This window comes from Calidris pugnax, unplaced genomic scaffold (assembly GCF_001431845.1).
Source record: "Calidris pugnax isolate Ruff unplaced genomic scaffold, ASM143184v1 scaffold102, whole genome shotgun sequence".
In the NCBI taxonomy this organism is placed as follows: Eukaryota; Metazoa; Chordata; class Aves; order Charadriiformes; family Scolopacidae; genus Calidris; species Calidris pugnax.
In genome coordinates this window covers 2,842,860-2,850,621 of record NW_015090846.1, presented here as the reverse complement: position 1 = coordinate 2,850,621, position 7,762 = coordinate 2,842,860, and the positions used below count along the sequence as shown (strand labels likewise).

At 45.4% G+C, this 7,762-nt stretch overlaps 1 protein-coding gene across 3 annotated transcripts in view; it reads left to right on the top strand.

The window, feature by feature from the left end:
* Window positions 1-206: 206 nt before the first annotated feature.
* Window positions 207-7,762, top strand: part of BRD3 (bromodomain containing 3) — a 46,486-nt gene continuing 38,930 nt past the window's right edge. For 2 of the 3 annotated variants that reach the window (XM_014942957.1, XM_014942954.1), the window contains exons 1-2: window positions 207-282; window positions 2,132-2,278. The gene's annotated coding sequence lies outside the window, so the exon portion shown is untranslated. Of the gene's footprint in view, window positions 283-2,131; window positions 2,279-2,707; window positions 2,726-7,762 lie in introns of those variants that run through there. The other variant, XM_014942955.1, reaches the window with a different exon arrangement.

Genomic DNA, 7,762 nt, shown 5'->3' with positions numbered 1-7,762 from the left:
ACGCGGCGGTGGCGGCGGCGGCGGCTCCGGGGCCGCCAGGCGGGGGGAATGTGGGGAAGGCGCATGCGCGGTGCGGGCCAAAGGCTGCACAATGCCGCTCTCTCCCGGGAGCGCTACGGCAAGGCCCGAGAGCCAAAAAGAAACGCGGGCGGCGCCTTAAAGGGGCCGGCGCCGCCTTCGCTTCGGCCTTTCTTCCCGCCCTCCCCGCCGCCGCTCAGCCCTGTGAAGCGACGGCAGGGAGGGGGGGCCGAGCTCCCCGTCCTGCCCTGTTCTCCGCCACGGGTAAGGCCCCCCGAGCTGCTGCCCTGGCTCTGGGTGTCTCTGTGGGGAGCGGGCATCGAGGGGAGAGCGTCCAGGGCCCTACCCGTCCTGTGGTGCGGAGCAGGTCGCCTCAGGGCCCCATCCAGCAGGTCTGAGCAGGTCTCCTCAGGGCCTATCCAGCCCTGCAGGACGTGCCCGTGTGGCACAGGTCACACCGGGCGCTGTGGGACAGGTACACACCACGTAACACACGGGCATGGCTCTGCTCCCAGGTGTTGCCGTTGTTCAGGAACCGTTGATCCTGGCTGCAGCGGGGTTGGATGTCGTTGGGTCATAACGTGCAGGCCAGCACTGTTGGAAGGGTCCACTGGTACCACAGCTAATCCATAAGGCAATTATGTATTTAACACACAAGGCTGATAGATGTACCATTTAACACTGTTGTATTTCCTTGGGTAAGAGTATATCTAAGGTGGTTCTCTGTGTACCGGTGTACAAGGGCCACGGCTCAGGAAAGCGTTTAACTTTGATTCATTAAGGCCAAACAGCCAACTTAAAGTTAGGCATGTGTTTAAGCACTTTTCTGGAGAGCAGTGGTTTTTCTTTCTGAACCGCAACCCATGCCGCGCTGAAAACATTACAGTCTGCTTTCAGTTATGCGGGAAGAAAAGAAGGGGACACGTGTCATTTGCTGGCCCTTTAACACAGGAAGATCTTTGGGCTCCAAAAATTCTAGTGGCAGTTGAGAAAGGAAAGGAAAAAAAAAAACCAGCAAACTCAAAAAAAACTGTGGTACGGTTTCTTCTCCAGCCGGGAAACCCACGGCAGAAGTCTGGAGAATTAACCCTGCTGTGTAAACTCAGGGAAGTAAAACACAGTGTTACAAAAGCTACACAGTCCCCAGAACAGTGTTAGGAAACAAATCCAGTTAAGTTCCTGTTGCCGATTCTTCCAGATGGTTTTGGCTTAAAGTTTTCATTCTTTTAAAAAATAAATATGAAATACAATGAGAAAACACAATGGGCAGTATAGTGCTATGTATTTATATAACTTTCCTGAGGTAGAGATAGGGTGTTTTTGTTTCTTTCGTGTTGGAGATAAAAGTTTGTATTGTGCCTTGATTCTTTTATACAAATATATATAAAACACACACATATGTATGTGTTAAAATCCTTATCTGTACTGAATAGTACCTCTCTGGAACTTGAAAACTAGCCTCAACTAAAAATTTATCATAATCCTAAACAATCCCTTAGCCTCTAAGTGTCCTGTATTTTTTTAAAACAAGTTTAAAGTATGATAAACTCTATTTGGCAAAGTACTTGGTCACATGCTAGACTGGGTTTTTGACAGCATGGCGCTTACGGAAAAAGGCAGCTCAGCAAGCAAGGGCATTCTGTTGGGACTGCATAACGTGAGTACCTGGGGATTTGCACGGACAGCCTGTTGTCTTTGGATGAAATTTAAATTGTTGGTTATGAGTCATCTGTGAGGGTCTTTCTTGCTCCCCCAGCCATGCCGCTACAGCTGGGATCAGCAGGATGTAGTATCTGTCCAAATTCGCTTTCTGGAAAAGAGTGAGGCTTGGCAGGCTTCTCCCTCACAAAATCTTTCATTCCATTTAGTTCAAAATAGCCTGAACTTGGTGACTTGCCAAATGCGCTGGAAAAGACACCTGTCTGAGGGTTTTTTGGGGGAGAGCAGCTTCCCATAATGATGAAAGGGAAAGAAAAGTCCATGAGTGGCTCAGACTATATGGAAGTGGCAGCTTTCAGTGCTACTGGGATCCCTTTGGATGACTTTGAGGGTGTCAGGAACAGAGCTGAGGCCATCGGTCCTGCTATGACTAATGTCTACAATTTTGTCACAGGTTCCACCGAGACCAGAACTAATCCTGTCCTGCAGATTTGATCCAAAGGACATCAGTGTTTGTGAAAAAGCTCCCACTAACTTCAATACATGCTGGATCTGCGTAGACCTGACTGCTGCAAACAAGCTTGTGCTTACATTTGGAATGGTGAGTAATAAGGCACTAAGCATACAAGCTGTGTAAGCCCATGTTTATGTTTTGGCACAATTAGCAGTCTCAGTTAGGACTTTTATTTGCTTGGGCCTCTCAGCAGACAGAGGAAGCACGGAACAGACTTACCGTGTGTTACATGCTGCTCAAGAAACAGAGGGAGGAAGAACTCATGAGAGACCTGCTGCATCTTTTAGGCTTTTAAAGAGCAGCTGATCTCTGACATATAGCTGTTTCTGTGTGGTTGCTAATATGCTGCTCTGTTGTTTTTTTCTAAATCTCAGATACATCGCATTCATATGTTCCTTCTGGGATTTAAAAACAAACACTGAACCTGTTCCAGGCTGATATTTCTACCTCCCCCACTACAGTATGAACCTTGCTTGCATCACTGCCAACATTTGTTCATTTAAAACTAGGAAATCTTACCCCAGTGGAGATCAGGTAGGATTAGATTCATTGTGCCCTGGGAGGGATGTGTACAAACACTTAGCCTGAGCACAAGGGGCCTATGGAAGTTGAAGAACTTCTTTCAAAGTAAGATCATTGAACTCTGCATGTACAGAGCTCCATGTTAGTGAAGACCTGTGAAGAAAAAGTCCACATTTTCGGAGAGAAGGTAGGACTTCATGCAGGATTGGAGTCCAGCAACGTGCTATAGTCTGTCATTCAAAGCAGATTCCCCCCAACTCAAGTCACAGCTAAGTTAATGCATAAAGGCTGCTGATTTGAGAGCCCCAGACTGAATCACGCACGGTCTGGCTGCCAGACGTGATGACAGCCTGCCTCTCCCAGCCACTTCAACTGGAGCAGCAGGTTCTCAGCACTTCTGTGAATCAGGAGCTTCATTCTTGGCTGCTGCAAATGGTTGCAGCTCCAATGAACGGACAGGTCGACACAATTAACTCATACCCCAGAGAGAGTTTTAGTGAAATCTGAATGTATTTATTACACATTGTAATTTAGAAATCAAGATGTTTGAAAGTGTTACTGTTTGGTTCAAGTATCTCTTCACCATTCTCTCCAGTCTTTGTAAGAGGGTAGGAGGAAAAGTAAGAGAACACAGAGGAATCCATCAGGGCTTTAGCCAGGTGAAATCTAGTATGTTCTAGTATGTGTTAGTTTAAACTGCCAGCTCAGTAGCACACACAGTTCACAAGCTTGCTTACCTGTGCAAACCACTGTGTTAACAGCAGGTGCTAGGTCTCTACAGCACACTGAATGTGTAACAAAACCATTTAGATGCAGCTAATTTCCACATAAACATTTACTGTGGCCAAAAATACGTAGCCGTATTGGCTGGGCAGTTTGTCTTCCCTTCTCAGAATCTGTGGTCATGTCCCTTTTTTCTCTCCCACAATAGTTTAGGCCTTTGCTCTGCTTCTTTCCATACATAAAAATCTTGGACCACTGTATCCCAGCCTCCAGCTCTTCCAAGCAATGCTTCTTGCTACATCCTGATAAAAGACACTGAAGTGAGACAGAATATTTTGTGAGCTCTTGATTCCCTTCCTCTCCATTGGAGGAGAAGCCATTCATCCCAGTGTCTCTGGTTTGAGAACTGCCGATCCGTGAGGACATTATTAAAATCCACTCTGAACCATCCATTGGATATTGGCTGTTTCCAGCCCAGCATTTAGATCATAATAAAAACTTATATTTGCAGATGAACACTTACAGGATCCTTTGGGTCTTGGACAGCTCAATTCTTCCCTGCCTTCCCATCAGTTACCACAGTGCTGTGCCTTCGGGGGCTTGTAGACATCTTGGTTCCTGGGTTCCCTGCCTGGGGGTTCTGCTCACCCTTTTCCAGATGAAGAGTGAACACTGAAGAGACAAAGGTCCTATAGGCACTGAGTAGCCAGGGTGGCCTCACCAACTGCTGAGTGCAGGATGAGTCGGAAGAGCTGAGTCCCAGTTCTAGCTCTGCCCGTGATTCTCTGCATCATCATATTCCCTCTCAGCTTCGTCGGCTGAAAAACAGAGCTCATAATATTTCCTTATTTACAAAAGCTGTTAGGAGGATTATTGCATTGTTGTGAATTCTACAGATGAAAGGTGCTACAGAAGAACAAACTGCAATTATTATTTCACACCTCTGCCCTAGTCCTGTCATCCTTACCTTACTGAATAACGCTTACTCAATTGAGGAAATCCTGCCGCTACAGTGAAGAAAATCATTGGTAAAGTTGACTCTCTGTTGCAATAAGAGCATTTATCCCCTTCTGTTCAACACCCTTCTCTCTGCCGCCGGGATGATCGGAGTCATATTAATCCCAGACATTTTACTACACACTCTTAAGCAATCTTCTGCTTGGGCACTATTATGTCTTTATCCCAAACATGACTGTTACTGAATAAATTCTCTTTTTGTAATGTATAACAACATCCAGTCTAGAGAGAGCAGCTGCTGGTAATAAGATCTGGTGTGAGCTGGCTGATATGTGAGGTCTTTTGTAGCCCATGGTGGGCTGATGGCTGACAAAATGGTCCGAATGGCCCAATTTGCTTGCCTTGAGGCATGTGAAACTTGCGTTGGCCTTTCATGTGCATGTCAATGTACAGCGTGCCTACGTCTGAGCCCAGAGATGGAGGACAGAGTGCATTGCTGATGCGGTATTCAGAAAAATTGGTGCTCCCAGTTAGTGTTCCCAGCAGTCCCTGAATACTATTAAAGGCTCACAAAACTCATCGGTCCCACAGAGACAAGTATCTCCCTTTCCCATCCTTGTTTTCAAAAGGCTCAAGTCCTACCCTGGACACCCAAGAGCAAAGAAGCAAAAGGTGTCAATGTTTAGTAGCCCTGAAAACCACTCTGGTTTTGCATAAATAAGTTTTTTCTTGTCTAAGCCTGTGCACAAAGCTTCCTAGAAGGACGAATGCACCACTGTGCACTAAGGGTTAAGAATAGTGCAATGGCAAGGAATAAATAAACTGCAGGTGTTAGTTAACAAGGTACTAATTGGGTAACTGGAGGTGCAACATAAGAGACCACAGAGGCTAATCAAAAGGCTTTGGGTGAACTCAGGATGCTCCTCTGAGCTTGTGGAGGAGGAAGAAAAAAGCTACTGCTCTAGTCTTGTATTTTATGGAAAAGCTGGCGTTAAGGTATTCTGGAACAGGCAGACTGTTATACCTTATGTGTAGAACTAATATGACAGAGCCTGTTCGGAAATTAATTTAAAGATTGCAACTATCTTTTCCTCAGTCTAAGTGCTTTTACTTTGGGTGAGGTACCTTGTGCTTGAATCATTCTGATTTGGTTTCACTGTACCTCCCGTGGTGCTTATTCAAACAGAGTCAGCCTGTGGCTGTTCAGCTAAACCATTATCTAAACTCACTGTCTTGCATGAAGAAGGCTTTAAGGATCCCTAGAACATGTTTGCTTTCCTGTTCCCTTGGAGGGTGCAGCTGGGTTCTTCACGTGCAAGTTTGTCAGCCCTACAGGTAGGTGTGTGAGTGACTTGGATGTTCCAGTTTGAAAGCTGATAGTGGTGAAATCTTTGGGGACAGTTTCCCACGTGAATTGTTTTGCCTGCTCAGGCTGATGCGTAATGAACATAATAATTTGGGGTGAAATTGTCTTACACCCACCCTGGGTGAGATAAGGAAGCACAAGGTGTAGTTGAGGACTGTGTTTGGGTTGTAGTTTTGTTGCAGCATTTATCACCAAGCTGCTCTTGAAAGTGGATTTGCAGAGTCTTACATTTGAGTCAACACACTTTGTTGCAGGAATTTGTCTCAAACTAAAATACAAATACACTTTAAAATGCAACTTGCAGATTATGGTGCAGCTGAGAATGAGTCTTCAGAGTGGAAGGGGAACGTTTTCCTGAGTGTTCATAGCGAATACTCACCTGATTACTGCCTGCCCCCTCCCTTGGAAAGCTTTGGCCTGACAACTTCTCCCAGCCCCTCATGCCTAGAGCAGCAGCAGTTTTCATTTAGGGGCTCCTTGGTCATACTCATGATTTGGTATCTAGGTATGTTATGGCATTCATAAATTTATACCCTACATATCCTGGTGGAATAGACATTACTGGAACGGGACAGTGCGTTCGAAAGAACTGACCTCCTGCTCTTCAGCTCTCAAATGCTTTGATATTCTCTTAGGATTGCTTTGGAAATGGGAATACAGCAGAAGGGTGGTTAAAAGTGCCCTGTGCTGAAAATCTAATCCTTCCCTGCGCTCCGGTTATCTGATCTCCAGGGTGCTTTTAGACCGGGCAGAGTTCAGGTGGCCTTTCAAAGGGACTTCCTCGCTCAGTTTCTCAATGTGAAACATACAATGACCAGACACAGGGCATGTTCAGTGAACACCAGCTTGTGATGTGTGGCTGTTCCTCTTGAGAGGAACCAGAATGTACCTTTGTCTTAGCGCTCGTGTGCTCTGGGTGCAGAGAGCACTGAAGTGTCTTTGGGGTACCTGATGGGCGAGTCTAAAAGGTCAACTTGCAGGTGCCTGCGGGCAGAGGGAAGCCCAAGGCACACACTGACCCAGTGTGGGGTTTGGCTGTAGGTGCAGATGCAGCTTCAAATGATGTCTTACAAAGTAAATACATCTAAGAGTGAGCTTCTAGTTCCTGAATCTGTGCAGGCCTTGAAGTTGAGAACAAAAAAGTGCTTTTTTTTGGCTTCGGTTAAGATATATGAACAACTTTGCTTTCATCCTGAGGCAGCCACAAGCCTGGCTAAGCGGAACTTTCCCAGGCATCTGTTGTCTTGCCTATGCAAAGCCCAATTTTCCTCTTCGTATCAGACCTCCTGAGAAATTTTGGTCCCATTGGTCATGTTTTTCAAAAGCTAATCTTCTGGAAATAAGGTCTTCCAGTAAAACTGCCTTCGCCTTATGGTTACAACAAACTGACTTATTAATTGGCATCACCACGTGGCTGTCTGTGTCCCAGGCAGGGTGGCAGCCTCTGCTGGCATATGTGTCTGCAGAGAAATCCCATAACTACTTCTTATTTTATGTTGGCACTCAGATGTTTCCCCTGGACTCATTTATTTTTCAACAGTTCTTTTTTTTCTTTTTTTTTTTTCCTTTTTGTGCTGCAGCAATTGAATCATATTTGAGGTTAAAACAGCATCTTTTTTTGGGTTTGGGGTTTTTTTTTTTTCTAAACTTTTGTTTACATTTGTAGATTTGCTCCAGGATATGATTTGTGTTGGTCTGTTATTTGGAAGTGTTTGTAACAGCGCTGGTGGGTGTTGATGCTCTTAGGGTGGGGGCATTTGTAAAATTCATCTTGTTTTTATTGTATACACATTTGATTATTTTCCTTGTCGTTTTCAGCAGTTGGGAGTGTTATGAAACGCACCAACCAGTGCGAACTACATCAGGTTGTGGCTTTTTTTTCATGGTGGTGGGGTTATTGGTTTTTTTTTTGCCATTTACTACTCCAGCTCGCATCGGCCGCCTTCTATTTTTATTGCGGCTCGTATTAGTTGTTGCGTAATAAATGTGAGAGAGCATTACCC